Source organism: Delphinapterus leucas, chromosome 12 (genome assembly GCF_059928025.1).
Source record: "Delphinapterus leucas isolate spDelLeu-1000000601 "Yukka" chromosome 12, BTC_Dleu_Yukka2, whole genome shotgun sequence".
NCBI lineage: Eukaryota > Metazoa > Chordata > Mammalia > Artiodactyla > Monodontidae > Delphinapterus > Delphinapterus leucas.
This window is the reverse complement of record NC_143140.1, coordinates 3,039,539-3,066,833: the sequence shown is the minus strand read 5'-3', so window position 1 is coordinate 3,066,833 and position 27,295 is coordinate 3,039,539.

The following is a 27,295-nucleotide window of genomic DNA, read 5'->3' as shown; positions in this document are numbered from 1 at the left end:
AGGGGCCTTGAGATGCCCTCTCTTTACTCCTTGGTAGAACTGTTTTAACCATCCCCCGAAAACAGATTTTTTTCTTTAAATCTCAAAATTCAGAGATTCCACAATCAGAACTTACTTCTCATATTGCCTTGTGGTCTGCTGTGGGCATCTGTCGAATGGTGTGAACTCTGCGTGGGGAGCCTGGCCTACCCTCCAGGCCCACGGTTTGGGCTGCGGTGGTGCCATGCTGTGCTCAGGGGCCTTCTTTTTTGGAAGTCTGGGCTCCAGTGAGCCTTGGTCATGTTCTTTTATGGAACCTTGGGTGCTAGACCACTCTGACCCTCAGTCTCATTTGCAGGTTCTGGGGAGGATGAAATGAGCTCATGTGATATCCAGGTGACTGAGGCAGAGTCGGCTCGGGATGAACCTTTGCTTCGTTTTCATTAGCCGTGGAGAAGACGATGACAGCTTGGTGCCTCTCCAACTTTAATATGGGTATGCCTCTCTTGTGGATCTTGTTAAATGCAGGCTGGTATTCAGTAGTTCTGGGTGGGGCCTGGATTCTGTGCTTCTAACAAGCTCCTAGGTGACGGTGACGCTGAGGGCAAGGGTTTGGCACCTGTGTTTCTCCCTTTCCGGAAGAGCAGGATGTCTGCCCCGCCCCCACCCCGAGAGGAGAGAACATCCGCAACGTGACTACTAGGAACCAGCATCCCTCACAGGCAAGGGACCTGTACCACTGCTCCCAACCATTCTGTCTGAGGCGCAGCAAGCCAAAACACTGAAATGCTGAGGTTTGCAGCAAAGAGGAGGTTTATTCACAGGGCAGCCAAGCGAGGACGTGACGTGACAATAGGTCTCAAATCCGCCTCCCCAAAGGCAAGGGGCTTTGGGTATCTGTGGGATAAAGAATAAAGAAGCAGGGCAGTATGAGGCATGGGGAGCATGAGGAAAGGTGACTGGAAAAAGGTGTGCTCATCATTGTTCTGAGCTGGCGTAACTAGGCTACAGGGCTCAGCACATTCTCAGGCTGGAGATTTCGGCCCTCTGATGGCAGGAGGTCAAAAGGCACTTGCCCAGGTGGAAGATCGGTGGTCCTCTCCACTCTAAACCAGCTCAGCCTAACCAGGCACAGCTGATTCCAAGTTCCTGGACGATCACGGGACAGACATCTTATTGCTTATGCTACATGCTACTTGGAGGACGTGCAGGTGTTCAACCTACCTTGATGAGTGAAGACGGGATTTGGCTAATCATGACACATTGTTTCACCTCCAGGCGAGCAGAAGAGAGCTGTAGGCTGAGTCTGGCTCCTGGCACCTGGTATTGGAGGCAGGTGGTTTAAAAACGGGCTCTGCCACCCTCTGTGCGATATTAGGTAGATAGACTATTGAACCTTCCTGTGCCTGTTTCTCCACAAGCAGCATGGGGACGCCCAGAGTCCCTCTCTTGGGGGCTGTTATGAGGGTTCAGTGAGATATAGATGCATGCACAGGCACACGGGAGACACCCACTGTGTGTTCCCTTCGTGCTTATTTTTATTAGGACACCAGTATTGTTAGAAGATTTCTGGTTTGGACAACAAATTACATAGGTGGTCATTGCTATAGTTTATGCAACAGCAATTCACATTGCCATTTGCAAAAATGTAGTTGGTTGTCCAATGGGGATTATAAACATCCGTTTAACATGAGCTACTGAACAGATAGTTTACACAGTAGCTACTTTATTTAAAATCAATTCTCTTTGTTTTCTTAAGCAATTGTTAACCCCCAATTTCGTGAGTACTACCAAGTAAGTCACTTGAAAATCATCTAGAGCCATCTATTTCGCTTAGCAAGCCTAAAGCTATAGTTCAACCATTTTATTTACTGTTCTGTGACAAAAATTACTCTCAACAGCTATCCCCTGGATAAGTAATCAGCTAAAGCTAGTTTGACTGACTAAATCGATTTACTGAGTTAATAAGCCAGTTGTTTTAGAAAAGGTCTAATGCATATTTCTCGTCCATTCTGCATTAAACTATTTCCCATGCCTCAAATGTCTTTTTTCCCATTCGTACATACCCAAATTCCTACTTCTGTGCTGTAGGCCTTGGCTGAACTACACCTGCCTTCATTGAAACTTTTCTGCCCTGCACAATTGGAGATAATTTTAGTCTCCTCATGACTCCCACGGGGTTACCTCTGTTGTGACAATTGACTATTTGGTGGCATATTTTATTTTATTTTATTTGAAAAAGCCTTCCGTTCCTCCGTGCACATCAAACAGTAAATGCTTTCTCTTCGTACACCTGCATAACACTTTTCTGAACTCTTCTGCTCTGGGCAAGATTCATCAGTACACCAGGCAAACATAGTGAAAGAGGAGACAGTACTTGCGTTCTATTCAATTGGGTCTTGATACCTAAGTGTGACTCTTAACCAAGGATTACGCAGTAGTTAAGGACACAGATTAAAGTTGTTTAGGGTGTGTCCTAAAGTGTCAGTGGCAGAATGTAAGTCTCTACTCTGGAAATTGTAGACCTGAGACAGACTACTTCCCTAAACGTCATTTCCTACATCTGAGAAAGATAATAGTATCTACCTTGTAGTAGACCGAATAATACCATTGCCCCCAAATGTCCACATCCTACTCTCCAGAACCTGTGAATGTCACCTTAAATGGCAGAAGGCACTTTGCCAGTGGGATGAAAGTAATGGTTCTCAGATGGGAAGATTCTCCTGGACTACCTGGACGGGCCCAAATATAACCACTGGTGTTCTCGTAAGAGAGAGGCAGAGGGGATTTTTACCCCAAAGAGAATGTGATGATGAAGTTGGGGTTGGATTGATGTGGCCAGAAGTGAAGGAATGCTGGCGCGGAAACAGATTCTCGCTTAGAGCCTCTAGAAGGAGGATGGATGGCCCTGTTGACTCCTGGTTTCAGCCCAGGGAAACTGGTTTTGGACCTCTGTCTTCCAGAACCATAAGAAAATAAGTGTGTTTTGTTAGAAGCAAGCACATTTGTAGTAATTTGTTACAGCAGCCATAGCGAACTAATGCCTACCTCATAGGAAGTATTTCCCCAATTAAAATGTGTGACTGGAAACACACTTAGTGGCATGTGTGACACACACTAGTTATGCTACCGTAGGTCGTTCTTGGAAACTGAAGCCTTGGTTTTGAGGGATCATCAAAACCAGTACAATGGTTGCCATGTTTCTCCTTGTTCAGCCTGGTGACCAACCCGGTAGAGAGAGCTCCATCCTTTCCCACAGGACACAACCTGTGGGTACGTAGAGGGGAGCGGTTATGTCTCACTTAAGGCACCTTTTTCTTTTCCTTTCTACTTTTGTCTTCGTTAATCTTCATCCAACTGACCTTTCTAAATTTTACAGGAAACAAAACCATTTCTCAGTGGATTCAGATTCTACCCCAAGTTAACATTCCAACCAAGTTCTTGTTCTTCTGGGTCTCATCACCAGAAATTTCTGAGCCTAAACCTTCTCTAGTTTCTAGGATCACTCATTTTCTCATTTCTCCCTTCTCCTTTTAGTTCAGAGTCTTGTCAATTTAGTCCCTTCCCTAACCACAACTTATAATAAGGTGACACAGCAAAGTGATGAAAGTCTAGATGGTCTGGTTTTAATCCCGGGTTTTGCCACCTACTAACTGTGTGGCATTAGGCAAGCTATTCAACGTCTCTGAGCCTCAGTTTCCCCCCAAAAAGTGAACACTATGAATATTCCCTACCACTAGGGTTGCCATTATGAGGAATAAGTGAGTTAATATTTGGTAAGCCCTTAGAATAGTACTTGTTATAGTCTAAGCACTACAGTTGTGCTTGTTAATAATAATAAATGAAATTCCAAGCGTATAACTTACTCAATTTTCTGTCATAACTTTGAAGTGTTGGTCTATCTGTTGGCTCACGTTGCAGGTAAATGAGTCGAGGCATGGGCTGAGGCATTGCTACCACTGGGTGGTGTGTTCCCAGAACTGGGAAGAGCAGTGTGAAATGGGTAGTGGTTCTACTTGGAGACAGGGCAGACTGGAAAATGACAGCCTGGGAAGGAGGTGTGGTGTCCATAGCTTTGGTGTTAGAGGTGCTGCCTGCTGAAGCACCAGTGCCGGCCTAAGCGGTAAATGGGGTGCTGGGGTAAAGAGGAGCAGGATGGAAGATGACAGCCTGGGAAGGAGGTGTGGTGTCCATAGGTTCGGGGTCTGAGGTGCTGACTGCTGAGGCACCGATGCCCACCAAAGCCGAAAAAGGGGTGCTGGAGAAAACAGGAGCAGAATAGAAGATGACAGCCTGGGAAGGAGGTGTGGTGTCCATAGGTTCGGGGTCAGACGTGCTGACTGCGGAAGCACCGATGCCCGCCACGGCCGTCAATGGGGTGCTGGGGAAAACAGGAGCAGAATGGAAGATGACAGCGTGTGAAGGAGGTGTGGTGTCCATAGGTTCGGGGTCTGACGTGCTCCCTGCTGAAGCACCGATGCCCGCCAAAGCCGAAACTGGGGTGCTTGGGAAAACAGAAGCAGAATGGAAGATGACAGCATGTGAAGGAGGTGTGGTGTCCATAGGTTCGGGGTCTGAGGTGCTGACTGCTGAAGCACCGATGCCCGCCAAAGCCGTCAATGGGGTGCTGGGGAAAACAGGAGCAGAATGGAAGATAACAGCATGGGAAGGAGGTGTGGTGTCCATAGGTTCGGGGTCAGACGTGCTGCCTGCTGAAGCCCCGATACCCGCCAAAGCCGTCAATGGGGTGCTGGGGAAAACATGAGCAGAATGGAAGAGGACAGCCTGGGAGGGAGGTGTGGTGTCCATAGCTTCCATATTAGAGGTACTGCCTGCCTGATCTGAGAGCAGAGAGTGAAAGTGGGAGAGCTTCTTCCTAGATTCTAACTCCTCTGAATTTATAGCACTGGCTCAGCCTGGCTTTATGACATATCCATTGTACGTGTCACAGAGAAAGGGCAGGCGGGGCAGGGGGTGAGGCAGGGGTCACGTGCAAGCCCAGCTGGTGGCTTAACCCAGGCCCAAAGGGAAAGGGTGGGGCCCCTTCTGGACTTTCTAGTGGCTGGGACTTCTCGCTGTGGGTGGCAGGTGTTTGGCGCCAGCTGGGCCACCATGCGGAGACTGCTGGGGACTGTGGAAGCCTCCTCCAGAGCTCACCCTGCCTGGGGACTGGCTCTGCAGGCCCCTCAGCCCTGTGTATGTATCGGCCAGGCCTTCCCCACCACGGGGCCCAGAGGCCAGAGCCTGCTCAGACCTGAGGGCAGGAGGCAGCCAGAGCTTACCAGGGTGTGGGCCACCTCGTCCGGAGACCTCCCCAGCTTCTCTGCGAGACCTGGAGACAGGATCGCCTTCTCCAGGGCTGCTCAGCTGCCAGCATCACCATGAGCCAGGTGGCCAAGGTTTCTGAGCAGGAGATGCAGAGCCCTGATCCGACTGGATACTGCACCCCACGATGTCCCTTCCCGGCAGATAGGTTCTTTCTTCACTTCTTTTTTGAAATCTGGTAAAACAACATTTAAACCTTGGCCTGTCCTTCAGGGTATATAGATGGTAGTGGCTTAGCTGGGATTCGATCCAAGCCTGTGTGATTCCAGAGCTCGTGCTCTGGACTGTGGTGCCTCCTTATCGTATATGCTTCATGTGTTACTTGTTTTTCTTTTTCTCTTGTAGTCCTTATGGTACTTAGCCCTAAGTGCCATACCTGTAACGAACAGCTACACTGCCCTGTAGGAGGTCTTCTTTTGTTCAATGCATGAATTGGTCATCCACCACACTGTGTTCTAATCTCAGAAGATACAGGTCAGGGACCACCAGTTGTCAGCATGGCACCATTCCATATTTCTAATTGAGGCTTGAAGCCCGTATTTTCCCTTTGTCTAGTTTGAAGGATCCAGATATGTCAAGATGATATTCTAGATAAATCATGGGCTATCGTGAAAGAAATTCACCAGTGAATTGTTCCGTATGGATTAGAAGCCAGCTTCTCTGGCCTTCCTGGAGTATATCCAGTAAGGCGTCTCATTCATGTCTAGAAAGCAAATATATCATTTATTGCAACTTCAGCGTGGGGCGATGTATTGGTATAAAGTATGATCAACACAATTTGGTCATTGTGAGTATGCCAGCTGGGTCCACTCTTACTACAGATATGTAACTCTAGAGATTCTTATGCCCAAGAGAGGAGACATACTCTTGGCTGTCTAGGACAAGGGAAGCATGTGTTGTTATTCAGGAGCTGGAAGCTTCAGCATGACAGGTAGGAATTGAACAATCCTGGTCTACACATCACTTGACCTTGCTTAAGACTTGTTTCTTTGGCTTGCTTCATTGGAGTGTTTTCTCCCTCCTGGGGCTGACATTGTCTGTTATGTATCACGCATGTGACATGTAGAAGTTTCAGAACCCAAAATCATATAGATCAGTAAAAATGTATATATATATATATATATGTATGTATGTATATATTTTAAAACCTATTGAAACTCACACTGGACATAATTCATATATTCCAAAATCAGTTTGACCCTCTGCTCATGAGATTCTTTTTATGGTATGTCCCAGCAAATCTGGGCTTCCATCCCCAATAAATGTTGGGGTTGGAGGACACAAAAGCTTTTGCTCAGACCTAAATTCTGTCTGAACAAAAGGGAAATATTATAAGCCCTTTGTAACCTCTCCAAGAGCAGAAATGATTTACAGCTGTGGCATTGAACCATAATTCCTCGATCTCCTTTGAGAAGAGTTCAGTTAGAAACAATGTCTTGATTTTTGTTTCTTTTGTTTCTTCCCTGTTTTCTTGTCTTGCTTACCAACAATCCATTGTAATTCATGAGTTAGTATGGCAGCAGGCTGAGTGTTCCCTGGAGCTCATTAAATGAACTGTTTTTCCTAAAATGACGTTTTGTCTCCTTGTTTTCAGCCCCTCTTCTTTCCTCTGCCCTTTACTATAACCGGAGCTCAGCAAAAGCTGAGTGGCTTTGTGCAGACCTTACTTAGGTTCAGCCTTTTTTTCTTCATTATTTTATTCACGGCTCCTCCGTTTCATTGTTTGCCTTCTCGAAATGTGTTGAAATCTTTCTGTGGTTGATGACTTCCAAAATATCTTGGCTTTTATTGGTTGATTAATTTTGGTATTTCTACAGTTTTATTGAGATATGGTTTCAGGAGGAACAGAAAGTAAATATATTTCCTAGTCTGCCATCTTGAGCTGAAAATCCCTGTGGATTTTAGCATCCAGTGTTCCCATGGGAAAACACCCAACCATGGCATTAATGGATGTAACACTCAAGATTTCAGCTTTTCTTGAGCAATCACTAAGGATTTAATATGTGGTCATTTCTAATGGGGAAATAATAACTATCTCATGACGTTGATTTGGGGATTAAATTAGATAATGAACATGAAAATGCTTTGTAAGATTTAAAATTCTGTAAAAATGTTTTTGTTATTATTTGATTTGTTGCTATTTCAACTTCACTTGACAGTTGTTTATGACCTTGCCTATGTGAGAAAATGCCCTCTGGGTTACTTTTTTGAAAGCCAGAATGTATTTTTCAATAGCTCAACGGAACTGGCATCATTTGTGAAGGTTTAGGGTGAACGGGTAAATGTTTCTTGACCCCTATCACTTTACAGTGTTTTCAGGAACGAACTGACTCATGTATTCCTCTTCCAAATTTGGTTGAGGACCTCCTACCAGCCACATGCTTTACATCAGGTGTTGGAAAGCATCTTCTGGATTTTAAATATCTTAGGCTTTGTGGGCCATATACAGTTTCTGTAGCTTCTCCTCCTCTTTCTTCTTCAACAAGCTTTCTGAACGTGAGAACCGTTATTAGCTCACAGTCCCACAGATCCAGGCTGAGAGCCTGATTTGATTTGTGGCCATTATTTGTCGATTCCTGCCCTGCGTCCTCATTGAGGAGGGGGACCAGGTTTGAGTAATCACTTCTTTGAATCAACTGTTGGTCTTCTGGGGCTTGTCCTTGCTCTCCTACAATCTCTAATCAACGTGGCATCCAGAGAGATCTTGTTAAAACATAAGTCAGATCATGTCACTCAAATTTCTTCAGTGGCTTCTTCACAGAAAGTGCAAAGTCCTCAGAGTGCCTCCACAGACCTAGAAATCTGGGCCTCTGTTTCCTCTCTGAGTGTTTCCTTCTCCTCTCCAATTTGCTCGCTCTGTTTTTCACACGCTGACATCCTTTCTGCTCCTTGGATACTCCAAGCCTACTCTTGCCTCATTGACTTTCTGCCGCAGGCCAGCCGCAGAAAGAGGATTTCACCGCCCAGGGTCAGAAGGGAAGGGGTAAGGAACTGAAGTAGCACCGACGAATGGGGTCAGAAGCCCATGCGGTCAGAAGGCTGCAATGAGAAGCCTACTCACTGCAACAAAGAATAGACCCCCGCTCGCCAAAACTAGAGAAAGCATGCATGCAGCAATGAAGACCCAATGCAGCCAAAAATAAATAAATAAAAAATAAAGTATAGAATCTTAAAAATAATCTATAAAGGATATTACAAGAATAGAATCACAGGCCAGTTTCTCCTTTGAACATGCATGCAAAATGTGTAAAGAGAAGCACAAACTGTATCCATGGTATGTAAAACAATCATATATCAAAATCAAAGTAGCTTTATTCTGGCAATGCAAGGTTGCTTTAATGTCCAAACATGAAACTGATCCCAGGAATGAATTAGAGTGGGAAAAAAGTCATTTAAAACTGAAATCTTGGGACTTCCCTGGTGGTCCAGTGTTTAGAACATGGCGCTTTCACTGCTGGGACCCTGGGGTCCAATCCCATGTCAGGGAACTAAGATCCTGCAAGACATGAGGCAGGGCCACGAGAAAAAAAAAAGGAAAGAAAGAAGTCTTAACCAGGAGAAGCACAAGATCGAATAAACATAACAGATAACACCTTATGAAAAGTAGGTGAAGATTATGGAATATTCTAAAATTTAAAACAGAAAGAACCTTTTAAAGATTCAAAAGGATGTGGCAAATATTGTACATAGGCAAAAATAAAATGAAATAAAATATACAAATGACGGGAGCCCAAAATTCCAGATGCCCAAGTCCTGTCTCTGAAGATTCTCATTCAATGGGTTCAGGATTTCCTCTATATTTATAAAGCTACAGGTGATTCTGGTACGATTCACAGACACAATGTAAAGCTTCTCTTTTACAGGAAAGAATACCAGATTATTTTGTTATCTTATAGTTATACTAACAGGTTGTACTATTGACGGATAAGTCTGCTGTCAAAATGCACCCCCACTAGGGATAAAAAAGGAACTAGTAGTCTCTACTGCTACTTGGTGGCAGCATGCATGTATTGCAAGGGCAATTATTGTAGGAATCCAAATTAGTGGAACATTTTAGAATTGGAAGGCTACATACAGATCACCTAGTCAAGCTTCCAACTATTACAGTTGTAAAAACTAAGGCCCATATAAATGAAATGATTTATCTCCAAAGAGCATTAGTGAAAGTATGAAGTAACAAATACCTCTGAAGTTTTAAATTAGTGCTGTTTTTATCAATCTCGAGTATTAGCTTCAACTTCAGTGTGACAGATTTGGGATTGAATCCTTGCTCATGTTTACTGATTGCGTGCCTTTTAGTAAGTTACTAAAACACATTTTTTTAAAAATAGACGTATTTATTTATTTATCTTTGGCTGCCTAGGCTCTTCGTTGCTGTGCGCAGGCTTTCTCTAGTTGCAGTGAGCGGGGGCTACTCTGTTGCAGTACGCGGGATTCTCATTGTGGTGGCTTCTCGCTGTTGCTGAGCACGGGGCCTAGGTGCGTGGGCTTCAGTAGTTGTGGTTCACGGGCTCTAGCACGCAGGCTCAGTAGTTGTGGCACATGGTCTTAGTTGCTCCGTGGCATGTGGGATCTTCCCGGACCAGGGCTCAAACGTGTGTCCCGTGCACTGGCAGGTGGATCCTTAACCACTGCGCCAACAGGGAAGCCCTACGAATACACTTTTAACTTTGCTTTTCACGTATGTAAAATGGTGAGCCTTGACTGATATAGAACATGAGATAACCTAGCACTGTTCTTAACACATATATGTAGTTAAATTTTTTTGGCTCTCATCCCTCTTAAGCAGCCTCTATCCTCTTAATAAGGAATGTGTCTTTCAGCTAGCAGAGCACCCCAGAGCTGACCACATTCTGGCAAGAGATATAGGATTCTTTTTCTTACTGGGGGTTCTTTATACCTGATATTTGAACTGCACTTAAACATGAACAACTCTTGTTTATACTGTATTAATGGATTTGATGGATGAAGTTTAGAAAGTAATATGCAGGAATTGAGCTGCCTTACTCTCAAGAAATATAATTCGATAGCGGTGGCTAGAACGACAAACAGTGTTTGGACAGGGAGTCCATATTGGATGTGAACTTGCTGTACTCCCTCCCATTCGTCTATTAAGAATAAATAGAATCCTTTCAAAATGTGTTTTAAAGGGCAGTTATTTCTTTCTGCCTCATTTAAGTTACCTGCAAGAAAAAGACAATCTCCTGAATCCTTGTTTAATAGGCTTTTAATATAAATCAGCTAATTTTTTGCAACATTTCCCAAACTTTTCATTATCCAATTGGCTGAGGCTTCTCAACGATTATCATTTCACAACAACATCTCCATCTTCAGCTTCTTTCAATGAATTGGCCTAATAGATGTGCCATTAAAACAGAGCTTCACTCTCAACGTATTTTTAATTTTGTATTCAAACAGTATGAAGGATTCAGCTGTAACAGTGAGTGGATTTCTGATACATGCTACATGATGGATGCAACTAAGTGAAAGAAGTCAGGCATGAAAGGCTACATATTGTATGGTTCCATTTATATGAAATGTCCAGCAGTGGCAAATCCATACACACAGAAAAGATTATACATTAGTGGTTGCCAGGGGTTTGGAAGAGAGGGAAATTGGGAATGACTCCTTAAAATGGGTGTAGGTTTCCTCTTGGTTGATGAAAATGTTTTGCAGCTAGGCAGTGGTGATAGTTGCACAACATTGTGACAGTAGTAAATTCCACTGAATGGTACAGTGAATTGTAAAATGATCCAAATGGTGAATTTTGTGTTATGTTCATTTTACTACAATAAAAAGGGAAAAGAATTGGAGAAAGACTTAGAGTTTGGGAAACTAAGGTGAACTGGTCAAGAAAATGACAGCTCTATTATTCAGTTTTCTCTCAGCTCTCCCAGTGCATTATTAATCCTCAGCAAAAAGTAGCCTGAACTTGTAGATGATAGCCATTCAACACAGTCCAGGGAAAAGTAAATAAAATAAAACCCAACTCTTCTTCTTTAACACATGTATGAAAGGTTAACTTGCTGCTCAGCCACGTGGACGTACATGAAGACGTTTCACTTTAGGTGTCCTCTACTTCAGTACTGTACTCACTTTAGCTCATTCACACGTGTAGGCAACAGCATTCCTTAATTCGATGGAATCTGCAGCACTGGTTGTGATCTGTGTCATGAAAAGAAAAGGAAAGGTGGCGCAGAAGCCAAGGGAAGAGATTTTCAAGACAGAGACGTTGTTTAAGGTCTAACTCGGCTTGGCGGTCACAAAGATAAGGATTGAGAAGTAGTCCCCTGGACTTGTCAACAGAGAAATCATTGGGGGCTTCAAGGAGGTCAGTTTCACGGGAGTAGTGGGGCAGAAAACAGATCGCAGTGTAGATGGGAGGGGAGAAATGGGGGGCAAGTCAAGAAATTGATGGCAAAGGGAAAGAAGGGAGGGGTGGATAGGAGGACAGGAAAGTGGAATGGAGGAGAGCATTTCCTTGTGGCTCTTTAATATGGCTGGGAGGGGCCAACAGAGAAGGAGAGCGTGAAGATGTAGGAAGAGGGGGTGGCATCCCGAGACCAAGGAGGACTGGCCCCTGTCTTCAGCTCCCACCAGCTGGATGTTCCCTTCCTCTAGCTTTCCACGTAGGCTGTGGAAGTTGCCCCTTGCCTCCTTGGATCAGCTGCCCTTGATTCGTTCGTCCTTTTCTTATTTCTCAGCACATCTCGGTCATACGTTATGTGAAGACAAACAAATCACCACTGATGCTTAATTTTCTTGAAAAATCCCCCAGGCAGGTACCATTTTGGAGAACTACATATTGTGCCTCAGAAAGCCAAAGTAGCCCATTTTTCCTCTGTCATTGAGAGAGACTGCTGTTTCTTGGAGAACCTGATGAAGAGGGTGACTCGCACTTAGGAATAACGTTGCTTGAAAGGTGCAAAAGGTGAGGTAGTTTGGCTATGAGGGGCCTCTGAGGCCTGAGACTTCCTGAGAGATGGCAGACTCACAGCTCCCATTTCCCTCTGACCCTGGGCTATGAGCTCATCAAATGAGATGGTAAATAAAATCACTGACATGGTTTAAAGGATAATTTTGTTCTCTCTCTTTCACTCAGAGCAAATTGAATGGAACTTGCATACAACATACGGATGAAACATCTATACGAAGGGGCTTGACCATATCCTCATGGTTCCCCTTCCCTTTTCTACATCTGGCCCCTTTAGCTCTGCAGACTTAACGCCACATCATCAGTCCACCCAGTCGGTCCGCTGAATGTCTCTTCCTCCTTCGCATCTGGTCCTTTTCATCACCTTGTTCTCCACTACCGCCCCCTGCAGTAGCTGTTAGGTCCAGAGCGGTTGGTTCACTGTGAGCAAGTAACCGTCAACTCCATGGACGGGTGGAAGTGACTTGGCAGCCGGGATGCGCCCACCCTGAGTTCATTATACCAATGAGGGTCAAGGAGAATGGGGATGCAGCTGGTCTGCAGAGCCCCAGCAGTTCTGAGACACATGCCCCTGGATCCAAACGTTGCTCCATACCCAGCCTTGCCTTTCTTTTTGCTCTCTCTTGACTCCATCCAGGTTTCTGCTCTCCTTGTCCCTTTGGGGAGGAAGGCCAGTACCAGCCCAGGTGTAGTCCCCCAAAGCTTCCTACTTCCAAGCATTACATAGGCTTCTATATCCACTTGCTTTGGTTGCCCTGGCATTCGTGCCAACAAGTTGAGTGGTTTATGCCCTAGGCTCTCTTTTCTGGCAAGAATGTGCCTAAAAATCTCCACCTCTGGTTTGGTGGCCCCTAAACATTCCCAGTCAGTTTTGGTGAGGGGACACTTGGTGACAGTGTTGTCTTTCGAAATGAGTAGTTCCGTTACCGACAATACTTTGCTCCCCATACATTATTTATAAGGTTTCCCTGTTTGTATGTGCAAACTCTTTGTGTGTATATTTTGAGAAATACATTGTACAGGCCTCTTTTTTATTTCTTCCACACACCCTAGAGATGTCATAGAGGCAGTAAATGTTTCCAACTTTCTGAGAAATTGGAACAATCAAGACTTACCTGTATGGAATGCTGTTAAAGATGTCAATTCCCGCGACAGTACCTTTCATCTGACACACTTAGGGACTGTTAACAGGCTAAAAGTAGTAAAAGACGTGGATAGAGAGAATTTTCATTATCTTGTGCTCTGAAATCTTGGATTTTCACTGGTTTGAATGGGCCTGAAAATGTATTTTTGTTAGTAGGGACATAGAAGCCTCTAGCGGTATTCTTAATAAAGCAAGGTGAGTTGTAAGCAATCATCTGATGGAGGGTAAATGTACCACACTCCAGTTTAAGAGAAATACAATATAAAAGTTTTACCATGGAAGAAAATCTTTATATGATCTTTTGTAAAAAAAAAAAGCTTCAAGAAACGTAAAGACATGACACCATATTCAGTTTAAAGTCAGTGACTTGTAAGCAAGGCAAAGCAAAGACAGTCTGATTAAGGCCGTTGCATTGTTCTGGCATTTTTGAGGTCTCACCCATTTCTGTGGCCTTTTTAGAACCTAAGCTTCTAGGGCACAGAGAACTTCATCTCGACGTAGGGCTGAGCAAATGCACGGAGCATTTCTCCATAAGTAGGCATTAAATTCTAAGTCCAGAAGGGGCCTTGAGATGCCCTCTCTTTACTCCTTGGTAGAACTGTTTTAACCATCCCCCGAAAACAGATTTTTTTCTTTAAATCTCAAAATTCAGAGATTCCACAATCAGAACTTACTTCTCATATTGCCTTGTGGTCTGCTGTGGGCATCTGTCGAATGGTGTGAACTCTGCGTGGGGAGCCTGGCCTACCCTCCAGGCCCACGGTTTGGGCTGTGGTGGTGCCATGCTGTGCTCAGGGGCCTTCTTTTTTGGAAGTCTGGGCTCCAGTGAGCCTTGGTCATGTTCTTTTATGGAACCTTGGGTGCTAGACCACTCTGACCCTCAGTCTCATTTGCAGGTTCTGGGGAGGATGAAATGAGCTCATGTGATATCCAGGTGACTGAGGCAGAGTCGGCTCGGGATGAACCTTTGCTTCGTTTTCATTAGCCGTGGAGAAGACGATGACAGCTTGGTGCCTCTCCAACTTTAATATGGGTATGCCTCTCTTGTGGATCTTGTTAAATGCAGGCTGGTATTCAGTAGTTCTGGGTGGGGCCTGGATTCTGTGCTTCTAACAAGCTCCTAGGTGACGGTGACGCTGAGGGCAAGGGTTTGGCACCTGTGTTTCTCCCTTTCCGGAAGAGCAGGATGTCTGCCCCGCCCCCACCCCGAGAGGAGAGAACATCCGCAACGTGACTACTAGGAACCAGCATCCCTCACAGGCAAGGGACCTGTACCACTGCTCCCAACCATTCTGTCTGAGGCGCAGCAAGCCAAAACACTGAAATGCTGAGGTTTGCAGCAAAGAGGAGGTTTATTCACAGGGCAGCCAAGCGAGGACGTGACGTGACAATAGGTCTCAAATCCGCCTCCCCAAAGGCAAGGGGCTTTGGGTATCTGTGGGATAAAGAATAAAGAAGCAGGGCAGTATGAGGCATGGGGAGCATGAGGAAAGGTGACTGGAAAAAGGTGTGCTCATCATTGTTCTGAGCTGGCGTAACTAGGCTACAGGGCTCAGCACATTCTCAGGCTGGAGATTTCGGCCCTCTGATGGCAGGAGGTCAAAAGGCACTTGCCCAGGTGGAAGATCGGTGGTCCTCTCCACTCTAAACCAGCTCAGCCTAACCAGGCACAGCTGATTCCAAGTTCCTGGACGATCACGGGACAGACATCTTATTGCTTATGCTACATGCTACTTGGAGGACGTGCAGGTGTTCAACCTACCTTGATGAGTGAAGACGGGATTTGGCTAATCATGACACATTGTTTCACCTCCAGGCGAGCAGAAGAGAGCTGTAGGCTGAGTCTGGCTCCTGGCACCTGGTATTGGAGGCAGGTGGTTTAAAAACGGGCTCTGCCACCCTCTGTGCGATATTAGGTAGATAGACTATTGAACCTTCCTGTGCCTGTTTCTCCACAAGCAGCATGGGGACGCCCAGAGTCCCTCTCTTGGGGGCTGTTATGAGGGTTCAGTGAGATATAGATGCATGCACAGGCACACGGGAGACACCCACTGTGTGTTCCCTTCGTGCTTATTTTTATTAGGACACCAGTATTGTTAGAAGATTTCTGGTTTGGACAACAAATTACATAGGTGGTCATTGCTATAGTTTATGCAACAGCAATTCACATTGCCATTTGCAAAAATGTAGTTGGTTGTCCAATGGGGATTATAAACATCCGTTTAACATGAGCTACTGAACAGATAGTTTACACAGTAGCTACTTTATTTAAAATCAATTCTCTTTGTTTTCTTAAGCAATTGTTAACCCCCAATTTCGTGAGTACTACCAAGTAAGTCACTTGAAAATCATCTAGAGCCATCTATTTCGCTTAGCAAGCCTAAAGCTATAGTTCAACCATTTTATTTACTGTTCTGTGACAAAAATTACTCTCAACAGCTATCCCCTGGATAAGTAATCAGCTAAAGCTAGTTTGACTGACTAAATCGATTTACTGAGTTAATAAGCCAGTTGTTTTAGAAAAGGTCTAATGCATATTTCTCGTCCATTCTGCATTAAACTATTTCCCATGCCTCAAATGTCTTTTTTCCCATTCGTACATACCCAAATTCCTACTTCTGTGCTGTAGGCCTTGGCTGAACTACACCTGCCTTCATTGAAACTTTTCTGCCCTGCACAATTGGAGATAATTTTAGTCTCCTCATGACTCCCACGGGGTTACCTCTGTTGTGACAATTGACTATTTGGTGGCATATTTTATTTTATTTTATTTGAAAAAGCCTTCCGTTCCTCCGTGCACATCAAACAGTAAATGCTTTCTCTTCGTACACCTGCATAACACTTTTCTGAACTCTTCTGCTCTGGGCAAGATTCATCAGTACACCAGGCAAACATAGTGAAAGAGGAGACAGTACTTGCGTTCTATTCAATTGGGTCTTGATACCTAAGTGTGACTCTTAACCAAGGATTACGCAGTAGTTAAGGACACAGATTAAAGTTGTTTAGGGTGTGTCCTAAAGTGTCAGTGGCAGAATGTAAGTCTCTACTCTGGAAATTGTAGACCTGAGACAGACTACTTCCCTAAACGTCATTTCCTACATCTGAGAAAGATAATAGTATCTACCTTGTAGTAGACCGAATAATACCATTGCCCCCAAATGTCCACATCCTACTCTCCAGAACCTGTGAATGTCACCTTAAATGGCAGAAGGCACTTTGCCAGTGGGATGAAAGTAATGGTTCTCAGATGGGAAGATTCTCCTGGACTACCTGGACGGGCCCAAATATAACCACTGGTGTTCTCGTAAGAGAGAGGCAGAGGGAATTTTTACCCCAAAGAGAATGTGATGATGAAGTTGGGGTTGGATTGATGTGGCCAGAAGTGAAGGAATGCTGGCGAAGAAACAGATTCTCGCTTAGAGCCTCTAGAAGGAGGATGGATGGCCCTGTTGACTCCTGGTTTCAGCCCAGGGAAACTGGTTTTGGACCTCTGTCTTCCAGAACCATAAGAAAATAAGTGTGTTTTGTTAGAAGCAAGCACATTTGTAGTAATTTGTTACAGCAGCCATAGCGAACTAATGCCTACCTCATAGGAAGTATTTCCCCAATTAAAATGTGTGACTGGAAACACACTTAGTGGCATGTGTGACACACACTAGTTATGCTACCGTAGGTCGTTCTTGGAAACTGAAGCCTTGGTTTGAGGGATCATCAAAACCAGTACAATGGTTGCCATGTTTCTCCTTGTTCAGCCTGGTGACCAACCCGGTAGAGAGAGCTCCATCCTTTCCCACAGGACACAACCTGTGGGTACGTAGAGGGGAGCGGTTATGTCTCACTTAAGGCACCTTTTTCTTTTCCTTTCTACTTTTGTCTTCGTTAATCTTCATCCAACTGACCTTTCTAAATTTTACAGGAAACAAAACCATTTCTCAGTGGATTCAGATTCTACCCCAAGTTAACATTCCAACCAAGTTCTTGTTCTTCTGGGTCTCATCACCAGAAATTTCTGAGCCTAAACCTTCTCTAGTTTCTAGGATCACTCATTTTCTCATTTCTCCCTTCTCCTTTTAGTTCAGAGTCTTGTCAATTTAGTCCCTTCCCTAACCACAACTTATAATAAGGTGACACAGCAAAGTGATGAAAGTCTAGATGGTCTGGTTTTAATCCCGGGTTTTGCCACCTACTAACTGTGTGGCATTAGGCAAGCTATTCAACGTCTCTGAGCCTCAGTTTCCCCCCAAAAAGTGAACACTATGAATATTCCCTACCACTAGGGTTGCCATTATGAGGAATAAGTGAGTTAATATTTGGTAAGCCCTTAGAATAGTACTTGTTATAGTCTAAGCACTACAGTTGTGCTTGTTAATAATAATAAATGAAATTCCAAGCGTATAACTTACTCAATTTTCTGTCATAACTTTGAAGTGTTGGTCTATCTGTTGGCTCACGTTGCAGGTAAATGAGTCGAGGCATGGGCTGAGGCATTGCTACCACTGGGTGGTGTGTTCCCAGAACTGGGAAGAGCAGTGTGAAATGGGTAGTGGTTCTACTTGGAGACAGGGCAGACTGGAAAATGACAGCCTGGGAAGGAGGTGTGGTGTCCATAGCTTTGGTGTTAGAAGTGCTGCCTGCTGAAGCACCAGTGCCGGCCTAAGCGGTAAATGGGGTGCTGGGGTAAAGAGGAGCAGGATGGAAGATGACAGCCTGGGAAGGAGGTGTGGTGTCCATAGGTTCGGGGTCTGAGGTGCTGACTGCTGAGGCACCGATGCCCACCAAAGCCGAAAAAGGGGTGCTGGAGAAAACAGGAGCAGAATAGAAGATGACAGCCTGGGAAGGAGGTGTGGTGTCCATAGGTTCGGGGTCAGACGTGCTGACTGCGGAAGCACCGATGCCCGCCAGGGCCGTCAATGGGGTGCTGGGGAAAACAGGAGCAGAATGGAAGATGACAGCGTGTGAAGGAGGTGTGGTGTCCATAGGTTCGGGGTCTGACGTGCTCCCTGCTGAAGCACCGATGCCCGCCAAAGCCGAAACTGGGGTGCTTGGGAAAACAGGAGCAGAATGGAAGATGACAGCATGTGAAGGAGGTGTGGTGTCCATAGGTTCGGGGTCTGAGGTGCTGCCTGCTGAAGCACCGATGCCCGCCAAAGCCGTCAATGGGGTGCTGGGGAAAACAGGAGCAGAATGGAAGATAACAGCATGGGAAGGAGGTGTGGTGTCCATAGGTTCGGGGTCAGACGTGCTGCCTGCTGAAGCCCCGATACCCGCCAAAGCCGTCAATGGGGTGCTGGGGAAAACATGAGCAGAATGGAAGAGGACAGCCTGGGAGGGAGGTGTGGTGTCCATAGCTTCCATATTAGAGGTACTGCCTGCCTGATCTGAGAGCAGAGAGTGAAAGTGGGAGAGCTTCTTCCTAGATTCTAACTCCTCTGAATTTATAGCACTGGCTCAGCCTGGCTTTATGACATATCCATTGTACGTGTCACAGAGAAAGGGCGGGCGGGGCAGGGGGTGAGGCAGGGGTCACGTGCAAGCCCAGCTGGTGGCTTAACCCAGGCCCAAAGGGAAAGGGTGGGGCCCCTTCTGGACTTTCTAGTGGCTGGGACTTCTCGCTGTGGGTGGCAGGTGTTTGGCGCCAGCTGGGCCACCATGCGGAGACTGCTGGGGACTGTGGAAGCCTCCTCCAGAGCTCACCCTGCCTGGGGACTGGCTCTGCAGGCCCCTCAGCCCTGTGTATGTATCGGCCAGGCCTTCCCCACCACGGGGCCCAGAGGCCAGAGCCTGCTCAGACCTGAGGGCAGGAGGCAGCCAGAGCTTACCAGGGTGTGGGCCACCTCGTCCGGAGACCTCCCCAGCTTCTCTGCGAGACCTGGAGACAGGATCGCCTTCTCCAGGGCTGCTCAGCTGCCAGCATCACCATGAGCCAGGTGGCCAAGGTTTCTGAGCAGGAGATGCAGAGCCCTGATCCGACTGGATACTGCACCCCACGATGTCCCTTCCCGGCAGATAGGTTCTTTCTTCACTTCTTTTTTGAAATCTGGTAAAACAACATTTAAACCTTGGCCTGTCCTTCAGGGTATATAGATGGTAGTGGCTTAGCTGGGATTCGATCCAAGCCTGTGTGATTCCAGAGCTCGTGCTCTGGACTGTGGTGCCTCCTTATCGTATATGCTTCATGTGTTACTTGTTTTTCTTTTTCTCTTGTAGTCCTTATGGTACTTAGCCCTAAGTGCCATACCTGTAACGAACAGCTACACTGCCCTGTAGGAGGTCTTCTTTTGTTCAATGCATGAATTGGTCATCCACCACACTGTGTTCTAATCTCAGAAGATACAGGTCAGGGACCACCAGTTGTCAGCATGGCACCATTCCATATTTCTAATTGAGGCTTGAAGCCCGTATTTTCCCTTTGTCTAGTTTGAAGGATCCAGATATGTCAAGATGATATTCTAGATAAATCATGGGCTATCGTGAAAGAAATTCACCAGTGAATTGTTCCGTATGGATTAGAAGCCAGCTTCTCTGGCCTTCCTGGAGTATATCCAGTAAGGCGTCTCATTCATGTCTAGAAAGCAAATATATCATTTATTGCAACTTCAGCGTGGGGCGATGTATTGGTATAAAGTATGATCAACACAATTTGGTCATTGTGAGTATGCCAGCTGGGTCCACTCTTACTACAGATATGTAACTCTAGAGATTCTTATGCCCAAGAGAGGAGACATACTCTTGGCTGTCTAGGACAAGGGAAGCATGTGTTGTTATTCAGGAGCTGGAAGCTTCAGCATGACAGGTAGGAATTGAACAATCCTGGTCTACACATCACTTGACCTTGCTTAAAACTTGTTTCTTTGGCTTGCTTCATTGGAGTGTTTTCTCCCTCCTGGGGCTGACATTGTCTGTTATGTATCACGCATGTGACATGTAGAAGTTTCAGAACCCAAAATCATATAGATCAGTAAAAATGTATATATATATATATATATGTATGTATGTATATATTTTAAAACCTATTGAAACTCACACTGGACATAATTCATATATTCCAAAATCAGTTTGACCCTCTGCTCATGAGATTCTTTTTATGGTATGTCCCAGCAAATCTGGGCTTCCATCCCCAATAAATGTTGGGGTTGGAGGACACAAAAGCTTTTGCTCAGACCTAAATTCTGTCTGAACAAAAGGGAAATATTATAAGCCCTTTGTAACCTCTCCAAGAGCAGAAATGATTTACAGCTGTGGCATTGAACCATAATTCCTCGATCTCCTTTGAGAAGAGTTCAGTTAGAAACAATGTCTTGATTTTTGTTTCTTTTGTTTCTTCCCTGTTTTCTTGTCTTGCTTACCAACAATCCATTGTAATTCATGAGTTAGTATGGCAGCAGGCTGAGTGTTCCCTGGAGCTCATTAAATGAACTGTTTTTCCTAAAATGACGTTTTGTCTCCTTGTTTTCAGCCCCTCTTCTTTCCTCTGCCCTTTACTATAACCGGAGCTCAGCAAAAGCTGAGTGGCTTTGTGCAGACCTTACTTAGGTTCAGCCTTTTTTTCTTCATTATTTTATTCACGGCTCCTCCATTTCATTGTTTGCCTTCTCGAAATGTGTTGAAATCTTTCTGTGGTTGATGACTTCCAAAATATCTTGGCTTTTATTGGTTGATTAATTTTGGTATTTCTACAGTTTTATTGAGATATGGTTTCAGGAGGAACAGAAAGTAAATATATTTCCTAGTCTGCCATCTTGAGCTGAAAATCCCTGTGGATTTTAGCATCCAGTGTTCCCATGGGAAAACACCCAACCATGGCATTAATGGATGTAACACTCAAGATTTCAGCTTTTCTTGAGCAATCACTAAGGATTTAATATGTGGTCATTTCTAATGGGGAAATAATAACTATCTCATGACGTTGATTTGGGGATTAAATTAGATAATGAACATGAAAATGCTTTGTAAGATTTAAAATTCTGTAAAAATGTTTTTGTTATTATTTGATTTGTTGCTATTTCAACTTCACTTGACAGTTGTTTATGACCTTGCCTATGTGAGAAAATGCCCTCTGGGTTACTTTTTTGAAAGCCAGAATGTATTTTTCAATAGCTCAACGGAACTGGCATCATTTGTGAAGGTTTAGGGTGAACGGGTAAATGTTTCTTGACCCCTATCACTTTACAGTGTTTTCAGGAACGAACTGACTCATGTATTCCTCTTCCAAATTTGGTTGAGGACCTCCTACCAGCCACATGCTTTACATCAGGTGTTGGAAAGCATCTTCTGGATTTTAAATATCTTAGGCTTTGTGGGCCATATACAGTTTCTGTAGCTTCTCCTCCTCTTTCTTCTTCAACAAGCTTTCTGAACGTGAGAACCGTTATTAGCTCACAGTCCCACAGATCCAGGCTGAGAGCCTGATTTGATTTGTGGCCATTATTTGTCGATTCCTGCCCTGCGTCCTCATTGAGGAGGGGGACCAGGTTTGAGTAATCACTTCTTTGAATCAACTGTTGGTCTTCTGGGGCTTGTCCTTGCTCTCCTACAATCTCTAATCAACGTGGCATCCAGAGAGATCTTGTTAAAACATAAGTCAGATCATGTCACTCAAATTTCTTCAGTGGCTTCTTCACAGAATGTGCAAAGTCCTCAGAGTGCCTCCACAGACCTAGAAATCTGGGCCTCTGTTTCCTCTCTGAGTGTTTCCTTCTCCTCTCCAATTTGCTCGCTCTGTTTTTCACACGCTGACATCCTTTCTGCTCCTTGGATACTCCAAGCCTACTCTTGCCTCATTGACTTTCTGCCGCAGGCCAGCCGCAGAAAGAGGATTTCACCGCCCAGGGTCAGAAGGGAAGGGGTAAGGAACTGAAGTAGCACCGACGAATGGTGTCAGAAGCCCATGCGGTCAGAAGGCTGCAATGAGAAGCCTACTCACTGCAACAAAGAATAGACCCCCGCTCGCCAAAACTAGAGAAAGCATGCATGCAGCAATGAAGACCCAATGCAGCCAAAAATAAATAAATAAAAAATAAAGTATAGAATCTTAAAAATAATCTATAAAGGATATTACAAGAATAGAATCACAGGCCAGTTTCTCCTTTGAACATGCATGCAAAATGTGTAAAGAGAAGCACAAACTGTATCCATGGTATGTAAAACAATCATATATCAAAATCAAAGTAGCTTTATTCTGGCAATGCAAGGTTGCTTTAATGTCCAAACATGAAACTGATCCCAGGAATGAATTAGAGTGGGAAAAAAGTCATTTAAAACTGAAATCTTGGGACTTCCCTGGTGGTCCAGTGTTTAGAACATGGCGCTTTCACTGCTGGGACCCTGGGGTCCAATCCCATGTCAGGGAACTAAGATCCTGCAAGACATGAGGCAGGGCCACGAGAAAAAAAAAAGGAAAGAAAGAAGTCTTAACCAGGAGAAGCACAAGATCGAATAAACATAACAGATAACACCTTATGAAAAGTAGGTGAAGATTATGGAATATTCTAAAATTTAAAACAGAAAGAACCTTTTAAAGATTCAAAAGGATGTGGCAAATATTGTACATAGGCAAAAATAAAATGAAATAAAATATACAAATGACGGGAGCCCAAAATTCCAGATGCCCAAGTCCTGTCTCTGAAGATTCTCATTCAATGGGTTCAGGATTTCCTCTATATTTATAAAGCTACAGGTGATTCTGGTACGATTCACAGACACAATGTAAAGCTTCTCTTTTACAGGAAAGAATACCAGATTATTTTGTTATCTTATAGTTATACTAACAGGTTGTACTATTGACGGATAAGTCTGCTGTCAAAATGCACCCCCACTAGGGATAAAAAAGGAACTAGTAGTCTCTACTGCTACTTGGTGGCAGCATGCATGTATTGCAAGGGCAATTATTGTAGGAATCCAAATTAGTGGAACATTTTAGAATTGGAAGGCTACATACAGATCACCTAGTCAAGCTTCCAACTATTACAGTTGTAAAAACTAAGGCCCATATAAATGAAATGATTTATCTCCAAAGAGCATTAGTGAAAGTATGAAGTAACAAATACCTCTGAAGTTTTAAATTAGTGCTGTTTTTATCAATCTCGAGTATTAGCTTCAACTTCAGTGTGACAGATTTGGGATTGAATCCTTGCTCATGTTTACTGATTGCGTGCCTTTTAGTAAGTTACTAAAACACATTTTTTTAAAAATAGACGTATTTATTTATTTATCTTTGGCTGCCTAGGCTCTTCGTTGCTGTGCGCAGGCTTTCTCTAGTTGCAGTGAGCGGGGGCTACTCTGTTGCAGTACGCGGGATTCTCATTGTGGTGGCTTCTCGCTGTTGCTGAGCACGGGGTCTAGGTGCGTGGGCTTCAGTAGTTGTGGTTCACGGGCTCTAGCACGCAGGCTCAGTAGTTGTGGCACATGGTCTTAGTTGCTCCGTGGCATGTGGGATCTTCCCGGACCAGGGCTCAAACGTGTGTCCCGTGCACTGGCAGGTGGATCCTTAACCACTGCGCCAACAGGGAAGCCCTACGAATACACTTTTAACTTTGCTTTTCACGTATGTAAAATGGTGAGCCTTGACTGATATAGAACATGAGATAACCTAGCACTGTTCTTAACACATATATGTAGTTAAATTTTTTTGGCTCTCATCCCTCTTAAGCAGCCTCTATCCTCTTAATAAGGAATGTGTCTTTCAGCTAGCAGAGCACCCCAGAGCTGACCACATTCTGGCAAGAGATATAGGATTCTTTTTCTTACTGGGGGTTCTTTATACCTGATATTTGAACTGCACTTAAACATGAACAACTCTTGTTTATACTGTATTAATGGATTTGATGGATGAAGTTTAGAAAGTAATATGCAGGAATTGAGCTGCCTTACTCTCAAGAAATATAATTCGATAGCGGTGGCTAGAACGACAAACAGTGTTTGGACAGGGAGTCCATATTGGATGTGAACTTGCTGTACTCCCTCCCATTCGTCTATTAAGAATAAATAGAATCCTTTCAAAATGTGTTTTAAAGGGCAGTTATTTCTTTCTGCCTCATTTAAGTTACCTGCAAGAAAAAGACAATCTCCTGAATCCTTGTTTAATAGGCTTTTAATATAAATCAGCTAATTTTTTGCAACATTTCCCAAACTTTTCATTATCCAATTGGCTGAGGCTTCTCAACGATTATCATTTCACAACAACATCTCCATCTTCAGCTTCTTTCAATGAATTGGCCTAATAGATGTGCCATTAAAACAGAGCTTCACTCTCAACGTATTTTTAATTTTGTATTCAAACAGTATGAAGGATTCAGCTGTAACAGTGAGTGGATTTCTGATACATGCTACATGATGGATGCAACTAAGTGAAAGAAGTCAGGCATGAAAGGCTACATATTGTATGGTTCCATTTATATGAAATGTCCAGCAGTGGCAAATCCATACACACAGAAAAGATTATACATTAGTGGTTGCCAGGGGTTTGGAAGAGAGGGAAATTGGGAATGACTCCTTAAAATGGGTGTAGGTTTCCTCTTGGTTGATGAAAATGTTTTGCAGCTAGGCAGTGGTGATAGTTGCACAACATTGTGACAGTAGTAAATTCCACTGAATGGTACAGTGAATTGTAAAATGATCCAAATGGTGAATTTTGTGTTATGTTCATTTTACTACAATAAAAAGGGAAAAGAATTGGAGAAAGACTTAGAGTTTGGGAAACTAAGGTGAACTGGTCAAGAAAATGACAGCTCTATTATTCAGTTTTCTCTCAGCTCTCCCAGTGCATTATTAATCCTCAGCAAAAAGTAGCCTGAACTTGTAGATGATAGCCATTCAACACAGTCCAGGGAAAAGTAAATAAAATAAAACCCAACTCTTCTTCTTTAACACATGTATGAAAGGTTAACTTGCTGCTCAGCCACGTGGACGTACATGAAGACGTTTCACTTTAGGTGTCCTCTACTTCAGTACTGTACTCACTTTAGCTCATTCACACATGTAGGCAACAGCATTCCTTAATTCGATGGAATCTGCAGCACTGGTTGTGATCTGTGTCATGAAAAGAAAAGGAAAGGTGGCGCAGAAGCCAAGGGAAGAGATTTTCAAGACAGAGACGTTGTTTAAGGTCTAACTCGGCTTGGCGGTCACAAAGATAAGGATTGAGAAGTAGTCCCCTGGACTTGTCAACAGAGAAATCATTGGGGGCTTCAAGGAGGTCAGTTTCACGGGAGTAGTGGGGCAGAAACCAGATCGCAGTGTAGATGGGAGGGGAGAAATGGGGGGCAAGTCAAGAAATTGATGGCAAAGGGAAAGAAGGGAGGGGTGGATAGGAGGACAGGAAAATGGAATGGAGGAGAGCATTTCCTTGTGGCTCTTTAATATGGCTGGGAGGGGCCAACAGAGAAGGAGAGCGTGAAGATGTAGGAAGAGGGGGTGGCATCCCGAGACCAAGGAGGACTGGCCCCTGTCTTCAGCTCCCACCAGCTGGATGTTCCCTTCCTCTAGCTTTCCACGTAGGCTGTGGAAGTTGCCCCTTGCCTCCTTGGATCAGCTGCCCTTGATTCGTTCGTCCTTTTCTTATTTCTCAGCACATCTGGGTCATACGTTATGTGAAGACAAACAAATCACCACTGATGCTTAATTTTCTTGAAAAATCCCCCAGGCAGGTACCATTTTGGAGAACTACATATTGTGCCTCAGAAAGCCAAAGTAGCCCATTTTTCCTCTGTCATTGAGAGAGACTGCTGTTTCTTGGAGAACCTGATGAAGAGGGTGACTCGCACTTAGGAATAACGTTGCTTGAAAGGTGCAAAAGGTGAGGTAGTTTGGCTATGAGGGGCCTCTGAGGCCTGAGACTTCCTGAGAGATGGCAGACTCACAGCTCCCATTTCCCTCTGACCCTGGGCTATGAGCTCATCAAATGAGATGGTAAATAAAATCACTGACATGGTTTAAAGGATAATTTTGTTCTCTCTTTTTCACTCAGAGCAAATTGAATGGAACTTGCATACAACATACGGATGAAACATCTATACGAAGGGGCTTGACCATATCCTCATGGTTCCCCTTCCCTTTTCTACATCTGGCCCCTTTAGCTCTGCAGACTTAACGCCACACCATCAGTCCACCCAGTCGGTCCGCTGAATGTCTCTTCCTCCTTCGCATCTGGTCCTTGTCGTCACCTTGTTCTCCACTACCGCCCCCTGCAGTAGCTGTTAGGTCCAGAGCGGTTGGTTCACTGTGAGCAAGTAACCGTCAACTCCATGGACGGGTGGAAGTGACTTGGCAGCCGGGATGCGCCCACCCTGAGTTCATTATACCAATGAGGGTCAAGGAGAATGGGGATGCAGCTGGTCTGCAGAGCCCCAGCAGTTCTGAGACACATGCCCCTGGATCCAAACGTTGCTCCATACCCAGCCTTGCCTTTCTTTTTGCTCTCTCTTGACTCCATCCAGGTTTCTGCTCTCCTTGTCCCTTTGGGGAGGGAGGCCAGTACCAGCCCAGGTGTAGTCCCCCAAAGCTTCCTACTTCCAAGCATTACGTAGGCTTCTATATCCACTTGCTTGGGTTGCCCTGGCATTCGTGCCAACAAGTTGAGTGGTTTATGCCCTAGGCTCTCTTTTCTGGCAAGAATGTGCCTAAAAATCTCCACCTCTGGTTTGGTGGCCCCTAAACATTCCCAGTCAGTTTTGGTGAGGGGACACTTGGTGACAGTGTTGTCTTTCGAAATGAGTAGTTCCGTTACCGACAATACTTTGCTCCCCATACATTATTTATAAGGTTTCCCTGTTTGTATGTGCAAACTCTTTGTGTGTATATTTTGAGAAATACATTGTACAGGCCTCTTTTTTATTTCTTCCACACACCCTAGAGATGTCATAGAGGCAGTAAATGTGTCCAACTTTCTGAGAAATTGGAACAATCAAGACTTACCT